The sequence below is a fragment of the Erigeron canadensis genome, chromosome 6, assembly GCF_010389155.1.
Source record: "Erigeron canadensis isolate Cc75 chromosome 6, C_canadensis_v1, whole genome shotgun sequence".
Taxonomy (NCBI): Eukaryota; Viridiplantae; Streptophyta; class Magnoliopsida; order Asterales; family Asteraceae; genus Erigeron; species Erigeron canadensis.
This window is the reverse complement of record NC_057766.1, coordinates 13,378,653-13,394,586: the sequence shown is the minus strand read 5'-3', so window position 1 is coordinate 13,394,586 and position 15,934 is coordinate 13,378,653.

The window sequence follows — 15,934 nt, the reverse complement described above, 5'->3', positions numbered from 1 at the left end:
TAACCTCAACAGGATTTTTTAAGTTCAATGGGCTTTAAGCTCAATAAGTTGTGACATATGTCGAAACTTTTAAGCTCAAAGGATTTTAACATCAAAGACTTTTAAACTCAATGAAGGTCTAACATCAAAGCTTTAACTTCAATGACTTTTAACAGTTCAATGAGTTTTAAGATCAAAGCTTTAAAGTCAAAGAAAAATTAAGGTCAATGAAAGTTAACCTCAGTGAAATGCTCCAGTGTTCATGGTTCTATCCGGTCATTGTCAATTGAGCTAATAAGAGAAGTCTTGTGGATTTAAACAGTTAATTCGAGATTTAAAGTGGGTCTTGAAGACATGGCATAATGACATTTCTTAAGACATTTCTTAATTCGAGATTTAAAAGTGTTATTCAAGTAAATTTAATAAGACATGGCATAATGACATTTCTTAAGACATTAGTATAGGATATAGATGTGTACAATTAAGTAAGTACTTACTCGGTGACTTGTAGATAATGTAGGACTTTTGGACAGATAGTGTTCATGTTTCAAGTGCTAACTATTCGTGTTCTTGTTCGTTGATGCTTGTACTTGTGCTGCAATCAGGTGAGTTTCGTATACCCTTTGTTTTACAAGTTTTTGGGTGGAAAATATACTTTTTTTTCTAACAGTTATGTCGGTTTCTGTTTATGTTCAATATTGTACGTATAGGGTTACTTATGCCATATGACGTGCTTGATCTTATTTGTATGTGTGTGATTATGTGCTTGTTGGTTGTTCTTTATGACGTGCTTATTGTGTGCATTGGAGACTTGGACTAAGGCAGGTACCGTAAGACCAACTTTATGACTTTGATGTGCTTATTGTGTGCATTGAGGCAGGTACCGGAAGACCAGACTTTGAGACTTGTTATGAGTTTGAACTCATGTTTTTGGAATATATTTATTATATTCTATTTCATTTAGCATTATCTATGTAATTCCATATCGTGTTGTGTTTTTCATAACATGTTATTATCTTTTATTAAATATCATAAGATATTAACGATGTAAAACTAAATACTTATAATCATTTTCCACCTATTTAATCTTTTTTACATTAATTACCTTGGATGGTAAAATTCTTATGTAAAGTCATAATTTGATAACAACGTACGACATAAAGCAAAAGAAAATGTTATAAATAAATAAAAAAAATTGATTTAAAAAATAATAATATAAAATTTTTGAATTATTTTGATAATTATAGAATGTAGAATATAGTTTTCATCATTAAGTTAAAATTAAAATTATAAAACTTAAATAAAGATATATATTATCAACATTTTGATCCAATGGTTCTAATTAAAAAGTTATGTTTTGTTCAAGACTATAAAATTCTCCATTTTATAATTAAGGTTTCTCTTTTTATATATATACTTAGATATATAGATATCTATCAATATTGTAAAAAGGGATTGAGAGTTTCCTAAAATAACATGTGACACATCCATGACATGTGTAATCATTAGTTTTAAAACTTTAATAATTACATTAAATAAACTACCTAATAAAGATTATCAAGATGTTATCTTTCTAATTTACTTTTTAATTAAAATATATTTATAAATCTTTATTTAATTGGGTAAAGGGGAATAACCCCCGTTGATTTTTATAACAACACCCAAAACAATAAGGTATAAGTAGTGTAGTAGAGTATTACACTAGTATATATAAGACATGCCCCATATATGTAAGCAAGAAAAAAAAATCTTAACAACGAATGTTAGCATTACAACACTACGTATTTTTGACTAGGAAAACATACAAATCACAATAAATCATATCTAGTCTAATATAATAGGTGACCACGAATGTCCAAGTCTTCAGCACACGCTCCATTTGAGCTGTTGTAACATCTCAAACTTTTCGTGTTTGACTTGTTGACTATTCCGTTAGTTGACGTTAGGTTTCGTTAAGTATGTGCCCTAAAAGGTATAATGTGATTAAATGCTTTTGTGTTTAACATGATATGATTAAAGTATGTTAAATGAAAGTAATCAAAGTAAGTTATGAAACTTAAGTGCTTGTTAAGTCGTTAACTGTTAACAAATGTGGGAGAAAAATAAACAAAAAAAACCCCTAATTACTCTCTCACCAATGGCGATTTCGTTTCCCTTCTCTTTTCAATTCGCAGCCCTAGTTTTTGATCTAACCTAGCTTGTAAATATGTCCATCTCACAAACATTGAATCTGTTTGGGTTTAATGCTTGTTGAAGTGTAGGTTTGAGTTAGATTTTTCTGATCTATGGTTCGAATTTTCTGTTTTCTTTTTCGCCAATCTTAATCCCAGTTTCCAACTCTTGTTGATTACGTTGGTTCTGATCGCGGCTAACCTTGTTTAGTTCAACTAGATTACTTGAATCTCCATAATCGATAAAGACTTGCTAATCGCTGATTAGGTTTTATTGGTGTTTAGGGTTTTTACGTTTGTTTTTCTTCTTTTTTCTGGATTTTATTGGTTTCCTGGTGATTTTGTTTGCATGGACTGAAAAGGAGAGATCATCAAATGTTGGGAGCAATCCTCCTAGTATAACATCAAAAATTAAGAACATTGGTGGTAAGGTGCGACAACCAATTAGGTCGATTCTGAAAAACCCTAATAAGGGTTCTAATGATAAGAAAAATGTCATTGCTCCACAAAACCATAATCGTAATTCAAATGTTGATGAATTAATAGATGGGGGAGTCGATAGTATGGATGCTTCGTTAGGTGGTGGGCCTTCCACTTCTAAAACTCCTGATGATGGGGATTATAACAAGTGTGATGTACTTTGTAATCAATCGGGGAAGAATATTGATATTAATGACGATGTTACTATTGATTCACATGAAATTGATAAGAATTCGAATGAAAGGTCATGACTGGTGAATCGCAACCTATTGATCCACCTACAACTACTGGTGAGGTTAATATGACTCAAAAACATATTGCTTGTGCGGATAGGCAGGAAAAGGACAATGGTAATGGACAATCCTATGCAGCAAAGTTGAAAGCTTTTTTCGGTAAAAGGCCGTCACCCCTGTTAACTTGTATTAATCACCACAATAGAACAGGCAACATGGCTGAAATGCTAGTTGACTTGGATGTTACATGCAAAGCAAAACAGTAAAACAGGTCATTACATGACCACACAAATCTACCTAGCAATTACAAAGACAAAGCAACTAGGAGATCATTATCTAAATAATGAAACAGGTAAATCCCATGCTGTAAGGAACCTTTCTGCCCGTCTCGTTCTCTTGAATCTACATGACAAAAGTTTAGGTCGAGCTGTGTGAGTAATCACACCGAATAGCTAATCTTCAGACCTCTTCTTTTTGCGAAATAACCTGGAGTTACGTTCCTGCCATATAAAGTAAATAGCAGCCGCGAAGCAAAGTTTAGCCACCACACTATGAATGGATCTTTTCTTGTAAGATGATAACAAATCCCTTTTTGGATTTTCCCTTCTCATTGATATCAATTTATAGAATTACAAATTACATTTGAATACCTTGAACTTATTTCATTCGACTACCTCGAACTTATGATATATTCTAAACTAATACATATATAATATATAACGGTCTACTATACCCCCGCAGTCTAAGGTGGAGGATTCCGAAGACATAGACTGGACCGAAAATCAACAAATAAAACACGTGGAACATGAAGAACACGAACTTGCCCACGTTGAACTTTCTCTCGAACAAAGTGAATATCAATGTCGATATGCTTAGTGCGTTGATGTTGGACCGGATTCTCATAAAGATAAATGGCACTAACATTATCAGTATACACCAAGGATGCTCGACAAGAGGATAGCCAAGCTCGAGCAATAAATTGCGAATATAACATAACTCAGAAACAACATTTGCAATGCCCCTATATTCTGCCTCAACACTAGATTGAGAAACAACTGATTGGCGTTTGGAGGACCAAGAAAGAAGGTTGTCCCCTCAAAAGACATAATACCCAGATGTAGAACGCCTAGTGTCAGGGCAACCAGCCCAGTCAGCATCAGTGTAAGCAACAAGTGTAGACAAAGAAGATGCTTGCATCCATATACCTATATCAAGAGTCCCTTTGACATAACGCAAGATGTGTTTTAATGCAAGAAAGTGATCAGTATGAGGAGCATGCATGTGCATGCACACCTGCTGAACGGCATACGAGATATCCGGGCGAGTAAATGTCAGAAACTGAAGAGCACCGGCCAAACTACGATACAATGTAGGATCATCAAATGGAACACCTGCGTGAGCACCAAGTTTGCCCGCAGTGTCAACTGGAGAGGAAACAGGGTTACAATCTTGCATCATAGCCCGTTGGAGAATTTCAAAGGCATAACAGCTTTGAGACAAGAATAACCCTTTAGAAGAGCGGGTGACAAAGATACCCAAAAAATAACTGAGAGGACCTAGATCCTTCATGGCAAACTCAGCGGATAAATGAGACATAAAATGTTGCTTTAGCTGACCTGACGAAGTAACCATAATAATGTCATCAACATATAATAGAATGTAAGCAGTATCGGTACTACGCCTGTAAATGAACAGTGAATGATCACTGGAACTGTGAAGAAAACCCAACCGTGTGACATAGTCGGTAAAGTGCTGGTACCAAGCCCGTGGTGCCTGTTTTAGGCCGTACAACAATTTACGCAGCCGACAAACATGATCCGGAAAGCGATTATCCCGAAAACAGGGGGGTTGATGCATAAAAACAGTTTCATACAAATGCCCATGGAGAAATGCGTTCTTTACATCAAGTTGAGTAATATCCCAGCCGCGATTAAGTGTTAAAGAAAGAACTGTCCGGATAGTAGCCGGTTTGACAACCGGAATAAAAGTGTCTAAACAGTCAATGCCACCTGCTATGTTCTACCATCTGCCACTAAACAAGCTTTGTACCGCTCAAGAGTCCCGTCTGATTTCAGTTTCTGCTTGTAAATCCACATGCAACGAATAATAATCATACCTGAAGAACGAGGAACTAACTCCCACGTCTTATTATCAATAAGAGCTTTGAACTCATCAGTCATAACATGGTTCCAAACGGGACTATTAAGAGCTTCAGTTAAGTTTGAGGCAAGGGAGTGATAGTGGTAGAGGTATGTAAACTAAATGCTTGTTTTGGTTTGGAATGGCCAGTTTTGCTTCGTGTCTGCATGGGATGAACACTAGCCGGTGGTGTGGGTGAAGGTGGCGGAGAGGGAACAGGAGAGTGGACGGGGGATATAGGTGGGATGACAGGGGCCTGGACTGTGGTGGGATTGGGCGGTTGTGGTTGACGGGTTCGATTTTGGGTGTAAGTTTAGGTGAACCTCGAAGGAGCTACCGGGTGTAGCGGCTGGTTGACCTGGGCAGCGGGTTGGGCCGATTTTTCAGGGGGTGGGGCATGTTGGGTTGTCGGATGATGGATAATAAGAGGATGAAGATCCGAATCAGTTGTCCTGTGAAGGAAATCATAAGAGTGAGGAGACCGAGTATTTTGAAACGGGAAGGTTGATTCATCGAACAACACATGACGAGAAATATGAATTTTCTTGGTCGAAAGGTCATAACACTTGTACCCCCGATGATTGGAGGGGTAACCAAGAAAAACGCATGGAGTGGACCTTTGTTGAAGTTTATTGACGGTGGTAGCGGGAAGAAGGGGATAACACAAACAACCGAAGGTACGGAGATGTGTGTAGGAGGGGGATCGGTAATAAAGAAGATGAGTCGGGGTGTTGAAAGCTTTTAACTTGGAAGGCAGAATGTTAAGAATGTAGGTGGCCATGTCTAGGGCATGATGCAAAAAAAAAGGTGGAAGAGAAGCATGGGTAAGTAACGTACGAATGATGTTATTAATGGAACGTATTTTACGTTGAGCTTTCCCATTCTGAGAGGAGGTGTGAGGGCACGAAAAACGAAATTGCATTAGAAATTGTTTACAAAAATTGTGAAATTGATGATTGTTGTACTCAGTTCCATTATCACATTGAAGGGTTTTAATAGATTTTTCAAATTAAGTCTTAATGAGACTATGAAATTGAAGAAAAATTGAATAGACATTTGATTTATTTTGTAAGGGATAAGTCCATAAAAAGTTTGTAAAATCATCTAAAAACAGTATGTAATAACGATGACCCCCTGTACTAACAACGGGAGAGGTCCAAAGATCACTATGAATAATATCAAAGGGTGAATAAGTAACAGATGATGAATTGGAAAATAGAAACTTAATATGTTTACCAAACACACATGATTGACATAGTTTCTTAGTATTCGAACTAGATAATGAAATAGCCGAATTATTATGCAAATAACGAAGTAAAGTAGAGTCCGGGTGTCCTAAACGACGATGCCAAATGTCTTGTGTAAAAGCTTTAAAAGTTGATGGAGAGTAGTTGGTTGGAAGAGTTAGAGGATAGAGATCCCCGGAATTGTTGCTTCTAAAAATAGGATGTTTGGTCTGAAAATCCTTCACAAGAAAACCATATGGATCGAATTCAATGGAAACATTGTTGTCTCTAGTGAGTTTTCTAACGGAGATTAAGTTTTTGATTAAAGATGGTGAAACAAGGATGTTAGGTAGTTTTAAAGGTGGAAACAGTGGTTTTAGGGTGGTTTGTCCAATTCCGGTAGTGGGTATGTGGGAACCATTGCCAATGACGATTTGTTTAAAATTATTATTGACATAAGAAGGAAGCATACCTGATTTGTTGGACATGTGGTTCGTTGCTGCACTGTCCATATACCAAGTCTGATCATGATTAAAAGACATCGTTTGAAAGGCATAATCGGTGTTGGTGGGCATATAAGAGTAGTCATGTGGAGACACATACGATGCTGATAGAGCTGGTCCATGTATCCCCGGATTGCGTGATGGTGGTCGAGTCACAGGAACATTATGATAGGGGCATGGCGGCATTGGCCATTGAGGATGATATGGACCCTGCCATTGCTGCAATTGAGGGGAGTAGCCAAAGTTACCGAAGTTGGAGTTCCTATTATTACTGCGTCCATGACCACGTCCATAGTGGAAGGGTGTGTTGGTGGTTGTTTGTTTGATTTTGTTGGAGTCGGCCATAATGATAGAAGTATATGAAGTAGGGAAGAAAAATAACAATATTTATAATAATATTAAGGGTCGCTGATATGAAACAAGAGCTGAAAACCACGTAAACAATCTAAACCTTCACACCTACAACTAAACCAAACCAAACAAAAGTGGCTGCTTTTGTTTATTGCTGCTCGAATTATTAAGCAGCTCAGTATTAAGAGGGGCAGCTCAATATTATGCAGCTCAATAGATAATCAATTAATTAAAGGGGTATGTGGCTAGTGATTTTTGAGCTTCTGTACCAATTACAAATTGGTCAACAATGGTTGGCTTTGAAAATTAATTCAACCAATTGATTAAATTGGTTACTTTGAAACGAAAAATAAAACACAAAAACAAATGGTTAAAGATTGTGATTGGAGGGTTTATGTGATGAGGTCGAAAGTTTTGAAGGGTTTTACTTCGATCGATCGGAAACATTATAAACAAAAGGTTTTGCCTGGTCTCGTGATACCTCGGAAACATTATTAACAAAAGGTTTTGCCTGGTCTCGTGATACCATGTAAGATAATAATAAATTATAAGTCCCAACTATTACTAGATGAATGCTGAAGACACCTCTATGTCAATGGTGAGTGTACTTTGCAACACAATCACTTAATCTGGACGTGACGAGTATAGAGAGATTGTGTACCAGGTAATCTAGAAGTTAACTTATTAAGGTGACAAGTTATAAGTAAATACAATGCAATAAATAAATGAAAAGTATTTATAATTGGTGAGACAATATGTATTTTTCAAGTGTATTTTATTTATAGATTGTTAAATAAAATACAAGGTTGTTGCGGAACCAAGATAATACAAGTATGTAAATATCCTAACAACCTATGAAATACAATTGATCTATACTTGGAAATTCTCTTAACAATCGAAACACTTAAAGTTGTGAAATGTTCCTTTTTTCAATTGATAGAATATTGCACAAGTTCACCAATATTGCAGAAGTATGAATTTGCAAAGTTGTTGAAATGCTTGGGCAAGGACCTCTATTTATAGTCGAAGTATGAGCATTGGGATCTCAACTTCGATGTACAAATATGGTTGACAGCACACAAAAGTATTAGTAAATAATCCTTTGTGTGTGCTAAATAAAGTAAGACAAAAGGTTACTTTATCCACAGACAAGATTATTGTCCGGGTAAAAGGATGTAGTGTAAAAGGTCTTCCTAGTAATCAGTGTAAAACTTTGTAAAGGCATTTACACTGGAGGATCTCCAGTTGATTGATCTGGTGAAATGTCAACTGGGCTTAGACTTCAACTGGGCTTCGCTGCCATTGCCATTTCCTTTCTTCCACTTGTTGTCTTAGACTTCAACTAGAAGGTTTTCAGATTTAAGTCTTCAGATCTCAACAGGAGGAAGTCATCAGTTGCTTAAAGTGTACAATGCAACTGGACTTCTAATATTTCGGACAATTCTTCATGCTCTCCAGATGCAGCTGGAGAGCTCCAGTTTATAGCCAAAACTGGACCTAACATAAATCCCTTTTTTGGATTTCCCTTCTCATTGATATCAATTTATAGAATTACAAATGACATTTGACTACCTTGAACTTATTTCATTCGACTACCTCGAACTTATGATATATTCTAAACTAATACATATATAATATATAACGGTCTTATATTTTTGCGCCATTGGAAGAACACCGTTCTCCACCGAATTCCAATCATTAGTAACAAAAGTTAATTCAGCTTTATTCTTCACATCGTTCCAAACCTTGCGTGAATATGGACAATCAAAAAACAGATGATTATGTGAATCAGGAAATGATCCGCATAGAAAGCAAATACGATCAGTTTCTGTATCGTCCCATTGTGCCATCATATCCTGCGTCTTCAGCCTACGTTTGAACACCAACCAAAGTATAAAAGCATGCTTTGGGATGTAAAACCCCAACTAAGGCGGAACAATGAGATGTACAAAAAGTCGAGTATTCAAAACAAAGGATTATAAATAACATTCACCATAGCTTTATTTGATAAAAATAATTTACAATGTACAAATATGTGAACCAATTTCCATGTACCAATGCGTCCACCATACTTGGATATTAAGTCCACGAACCATATAACAAGCACATGAAATAGTAAACTACAATGATCAAGGCGGATTCCATTGCCTATCACAAAGTTTGATCTTTGACTCCAAAGTGCAATGCAAATATTCATGAAGCATATAAATCCTCAATGCTTAAGCTTATTTCCTGAAAAACATGTAGAAAAAGTGTCAACTACGAAAACGTAGTTGGTGAGTGCATAGGTTTTTATATAAATCTTGGTACATCACCGTTTTAATACTTAGAAAAACTGATTACTATTACATTTCGAAATATCCAAACCATATGATCGACAAAATTTTCATATCATGTTATCAAGTTTCCAAATACCATAATGTCATATCAAGACTTGGAGAATCTATAGTAAAATTTCAGGTTCTCATTTGTCAAATCATCATGAGAGAAAAAGTATATAAATCGATTAATCGTATATCATACCAAAATCATTCAATTACCAAAATCATTTCAATATCACCAATTTCAACGTCTTTCAAGATATCATATGAGGGACAATACCCAATCCGTGTGTCCAAACAATTTCCAATTATGACCAAAAATAAAGAACCACCAAGAAGGACCTTCAAATATCTTTACGAATATTCTTTTCCAAAAACGTATGTTCAAATCTTAATACTCAAATCTTAATATCCAATCATTTCAACTTCAATTTCTTTTAACCACGAGGGCAAAACTTAAATAGCTTTTTGATGAATAAATACTTGAGCCACTACTACTACCATTTTCAAGTCCAAGCTTTATAATACTTCTTATCCTTGCACAAGCTGTCAATCAAGTGCCTTACTTATACTTGGGGTCGTGTCATGAGGACGACCGATTAAACTTACATAGCTAGAACACCCTAATGGTTGGACTGGAAGTGATGGTCATCACGAAGGCAACCAACCTTCCACCGTTACGCTCTGGATGGGTGGACGACTCCTAGTTGCGCAACTATCTAACTACAAGCCTCCCTTAGGAGTAAATAGTAGTGTACCGAAAAGAAAACGGGTTGACAGAACTCAAGTTCATCATATAACAATTATCACTTGGAACATACGTTATAACTTCATATCATAATCATACTTATCAAGAGTCATTTCATATATCAAACTTTCTTTCAAGAAACACTTCATATATATATATATAAAATAACTTTACTTATCATGCTTTTCACCCCGAAAGTTAAACACATAAAATAGTTTGAAAGGGGGCTATGACTCACCTTGATATATTATATTCACTTATCCAAAATGGGTACTTCCCATCAATTGCTCCATCATACATCCGTCACATTTCTCAATCACATTTGAAAGCCAAGACTATCCCTACGATATGACTAATACATGTAAGTTCCTATCTTAAGCCATCACTTAGAAATGCCACTTTCATTATGTTGCTATCAATTGTGGAATCCAAGTATATTGCCAATATTCGCATTGTTTTGGTTGTAGCGATTGATGGTGTAAAAGGTTACTTTAATTACATGCGTAGTTATAAGTTGTTAGATTTTTGGTAACTTGGCTTCATTTGTGGTTTCACTTGGCATCTTAGGTCATCATGTAGAAATATCATATTAAGTTATGTTATCCTTATTCATCATTTGTTGTGTAATCGATTTTAGCGTGAATTAACATTTGTGATATCAATATATAGCTTGGTTAACAAAATTACTTATGTCAATCTCACTTAATTATCTTTGTTTTATTTTGATTACACTTATCTCATGAAATTCGTTTAAGTGTTATGGGCCATTATCAATTGGGCCTTAGGTGTCATGGGCTTTTAAATGTTTTGGGCTTACATTAGTTATTGGGCTTTACCTTATTTGGGTTAGGTGCATAATGGGTCATAGTGGTTATTGGGCTATAAGGCTTATTGGGCCAAGTGGGCCTACTGATTTGTGTTCCTTATGGGTTCATTATTTGGGCCGGGTTAGCCCATTATGGTTCTTAGTTCATTACATAGCCCATTATGCCATTTATAAGATTACTTACAAATTTTCTGTTTTATACTTTATTTTTAAGAAATGTTAGCTACTATTTTGCGGTCAAGACGAATTATTTGGACCTTCATGATTTTTACAAAGTGACTTATATGTATCTAGTATTTTTGTGAATTTTTAGATAATGTTTGGTGTCCGTAAAAATTATCCAAACACAAACTGTCCCGAATGGGCACTGCTTGCGACATCAGAAGTTTTATAAAAGTTCTTGATGTTCTAATTGTTAGAAAAATCCCATGATTTTATTTTAAGTTCACAACACATTGAAATTACTTTCCACCAAGTATGACCTCCTAGAACTTTATGGATTAGGAGATAAAAATTGTTAAAGTTTATAAAATATTCATACAAAATTCCAGTTTTGACCAGTTTCAGTAGAAAAATCATATCTTTCGTTTGGTTTAGTGTTTTTGAGTAATTCCAGTTGGAGGTTAATCTTAACTCATTTTTCTACAACTTTCATTTTGATAGTTTTTCTTGAAAATGTCCTCACATGTTAAGTTTACCCGTTCTAAGACAGGAGATCAATTCTGTCAGAATGTTTATTGGTTAATACATCCCACCAATGGTTTTGTTTGCTTGCTTTAACCTCTAGATTCCCACTAACAAAATTATTACTTTGTTTTGTATTTCTTAACATCAAATATACAGATTATATCAAATTCAAAATCATAACCATCCATCTCAAATCCCCAAATCAAAATCAATCAAAACTAGTGCAAATCTAAGCATGCATGTTAAGATCTATCACTTTCAAGCTCAATCAACTTATTATCTTTTATGTGTGAGACTTTTTAATGATTATTTCTTATTATTCCATCATTTAAATATGCATGCATGAATAGATATATGTGTATTTAGTGATAAAATGAAAGGTAAAAAAGAGTGGTAATCAAAAGAGTTCAAGTTATCAACCTTTGAAGATCAAAATAACAAGATGGGATGTGGTGTTGGGTCTTGTTCTTGATGGCAGCCCATAAGTCGTTTGTTGGCTGTTACAAGCTCAAAAATACGGGAAAATAAGCTATCAAATGAAAGAAGGGATGAAGAACAAACAAAGGAACATGTTGGGTACCCATTGATAATCAAGAACCAAAAGGAAGGAAGAAGATGGGACTTGTTTGCTCCTGTTTTCTGCTGCTGTTCGATCAGCCCCTTAGAGGACTGATTTCGTGACCTTGTTGCCTCCAAATCAACTCCATGCTTCCACCATACATGACTCTAGTTGTTGGATGATCAATGGAACTTATTATTACACTAGATTAGTTAGTTTCAAGCTCCATTTTGCCTTGGAGAAATCTGAAAATGGAGAAGGAGGTGGAGATAGTTGAGAGAGAGTTTTTGGGAGGAGTGTGTGTTGTGTTTTCAAGAATGAAAGGTGTGGGGTGGTGTGTGCAGATGTATGGACGTAGGAGAGAGGAGGAAAAGGAGTTAGGAGGATGCCTATTGGTCTAATGGAGTGGTGTAGTGGGTTAGGAGTGAACTCATTGGTTAACCCAAGTGGTTTGTGTTGGGTTTAAGTCCTAACTAGTGTTTGTATGTATGTATATGTATATGTGACGTATATTTATGTGTGAGTGTAAGAATAAGTGGGTTAGTTGTATGTTGATTGGTGGATTTTATAAGAGTTTATATGTATAATAAGTTTAAGTTGTGTGCATATCTTTTAATTGGAAGACTTATTCAAATGTTGCAATATATTTATGTACTTATTATTATTCAAGCTTACTATTATGTACATAATAGTTTATAAATCTATTTTCAAGATGGTCATTATATATTTGTGTTCAAATGTACGTCAATTAGTTTGGCGTTTGAATTGTGGGTCCTTTGTGAAGATTTATGATTGTTATCACAACTTGTGAGTCTTACCTTATTATTTATATAACTTAACTTCTTGAGATTCAATTTTTGGTTCATTGGCATTTTGTCAAGTTCAATTAGAACTAATATCTGTAACTTGAGATCGTATTGAATAATTATAGTTATTGTTTATGGCATTTCACTGTACTAGGGGGCAATTATCGCTATGCTTTGAATGTCTAGAAGGTCGATTCTCTTAATAAACCTCTAGGGATAAGGACCTAGATAAGTCCAAGTAAATTATCCTAATTGGAAATTGAGGGTTGTTACATGGGATACGTTGAGTAAAACAAACAATCTGATGCCAAGGAACAATTGCATCACATGGCCTCAAATCTTCCCACACAACCGAAACCGAGAATTCCTGAAGATTACCATTTCTGTCTTTCCACATCAGCCGATCATTTCTGTCATTGAGCATTGGAACCTGTATGTTGTTGAAAACAATACTCCAAGTCATCGGCCACTTCCAATTCCCATTGTCAATCAAATCCATAACTCTATCCCTGAAAGTAAATCCAGCATTTGTAATTTTCCTTGCCGAAACTAAATTAGAAGGCGGACTTTGAGGACACCACAAATCATACCAAGCGGATGCAGTTAGCCCATTACCAATAACGAACCAAAGATGTTTTCTGATAAAAGAGCTTACTTGAAGCTGGTATCATCAAACAGGTGGTAAACTTCAGGAATATTGATAACATGATAATGTTTGGGGATGTAGATGTGGTGTTGCCAAAAGAGTCGGTCGGAAGTGTGCAAGATAAGTTTGCTAATACTCTTTTTGTGTATTTTTTGGGCACTAGAACTGCGTATCCAGTTGTTGAATACTACTACTGGTCTAAGTTTGGCTTGTAGAAAGTCATAATGAATGCAAATGGCTTCTTCTTTTATAAGTTTTCTGATAAAAAAAGGAATGAATAATGTGTTGGAAGGGGGGCCTTGGGTAATTCGAAATATGCCTTTGTTTCTTAAGGTGTGGTTGCCATTAGCGGAACTAATAAAGGAAGAAATTAAGGAGATTTCGGTTTGTATAAAGATACATAATGTTCCTATTGTTGCCTATTCGGATGATGGATTAAGTATGCTAGCTTCAAGATTGGGTAATCCTAAGCTCCTAGACTCCTTTACTACATCTATGTGTACTAATACTTGGGGTCGGAGTAGTTATGCACGACCTTTAATTGAAATATCATCTGATTAAGAGTTTAAGGATGAATTATCCATTGTAATACCAAGTATGGAAGGTGACGGTTATACGAAGGAAATTATGAAGGTGGAATATGAATGGAAGCCACCAAGGTGTACTTACTGTTGCATTTTTGGGCACCAATCTAATGAATGCCCTAAGCAGGTTCGAATTTTAAAACCAAAAAGCTAAAGTTGATGATGATGGTTTCATTGAAGTCGAAGGGTGTAAGAAGGCACAACAGAAAACTGGATTCAATCTTAATAAGCAAAAACCAAGGTTTGAATATTGGCCTATGAATAAGAAAAGAGTACACAGGATGTCTCGAGCACTCCAGGCTTGGTTGTAAAGCCACCAGTAGATGCCAGTGTTGAAACCAAGAGTTCATATGAGTTGTTATCTGACTATGGTGCTAGTGCAAATAATCCGGTTTTGCAAGAGGTTGATGGGGAAGAACGTGTGGAACTTGAAAAAGAAAAGAAAAAGAAATTCTTTGATGTGGATTCAGGTGATGAGGAAGAAGTGATTTTGGAGGACCCTATTCAGCATATAAAAGACTCCAGTGATAATAAGAATAATTCTGAGGGGGCAAGAACTCCCGGTACAAATGGTCTTAATGGGTAGTATCGCTTCATGGAATATAAGGGGGTTGAACCACCCTTTGAAACAAAAGGAGGTTTGGCAACTAGTGGATGAGCACCACTTGAATGTATGTGCGATTATGGAATCTCATGTGGATATTAGTCGTATGTATGATATTTGTAAAAAGATATGTAGAACATGGGACTGGACATCTAATGGGGGGTTGTGTAGTAAGGGAACTCGTATTATAGTTGGTTGGAATACATGTAACAACCCTCAATTTCCAATTAGGATAATTTACTTTGACTTATCTAGGTCCTTATCCATAGAGGTTTATTAAGAGGACCGACCTTCTAGACATTCAAAGCATAGCGATAATTGCCCCCTAGTACAGTGAAATGCCTTAGAAATGCCATAAACAATAACTATAATCATTCAATATGATCTCAAGCTATAAATTAGTTCTAATCAAACTTGGTGAAATGTCAATGAACCAAAATTTTTTTTCGAGAAGTTGAGTTACATAAATAATTGTATTGGGAAAGCAGGCGAGGAGCCAGTAGATGGTACTTTATTTGGGAAAACAAACGATAAAGGAAAGTGTACAAAGTGACAATGAGAAATGAGTGGCCACCAACGATCGATATTCCAACGTCTCTTACTATTTTTGTTATAACTCACGTTGCGAACCGTTTGCTTATATTACACCTCCGTATTACTATTCTTGTCATCATCCCATTACTTAACATTGATCTAGGCAAGATGGACAGCCCATAATGATTTCTTACAATTAATCTCAAGTCATCTCAGGAAGTGAGTGACAGTTATAACTCTTTCAAAGCTTCTAATCAGGTGATATTTAGGGCACCAAGAAATAGATGCCCCCAACTATGGAGGTTAAAAAGTCCGTAAGTAACCGAAAGGTCGTGATAAAACCTATATGAACTCTCACATTTGTATGACTCCGTGAAGCTATCCTTATCATCAATCTATTCATTTTATCACCGTGTGAACGAACAAACTTCGAGGACGAAGTTGATGTTAAGGGGGTAATGATGTAACAACCCTCAATTTCCAATTAGGATAATTTACTTTGACTTATCTAGGTCCTTATCCATAGAGGTTTATTAA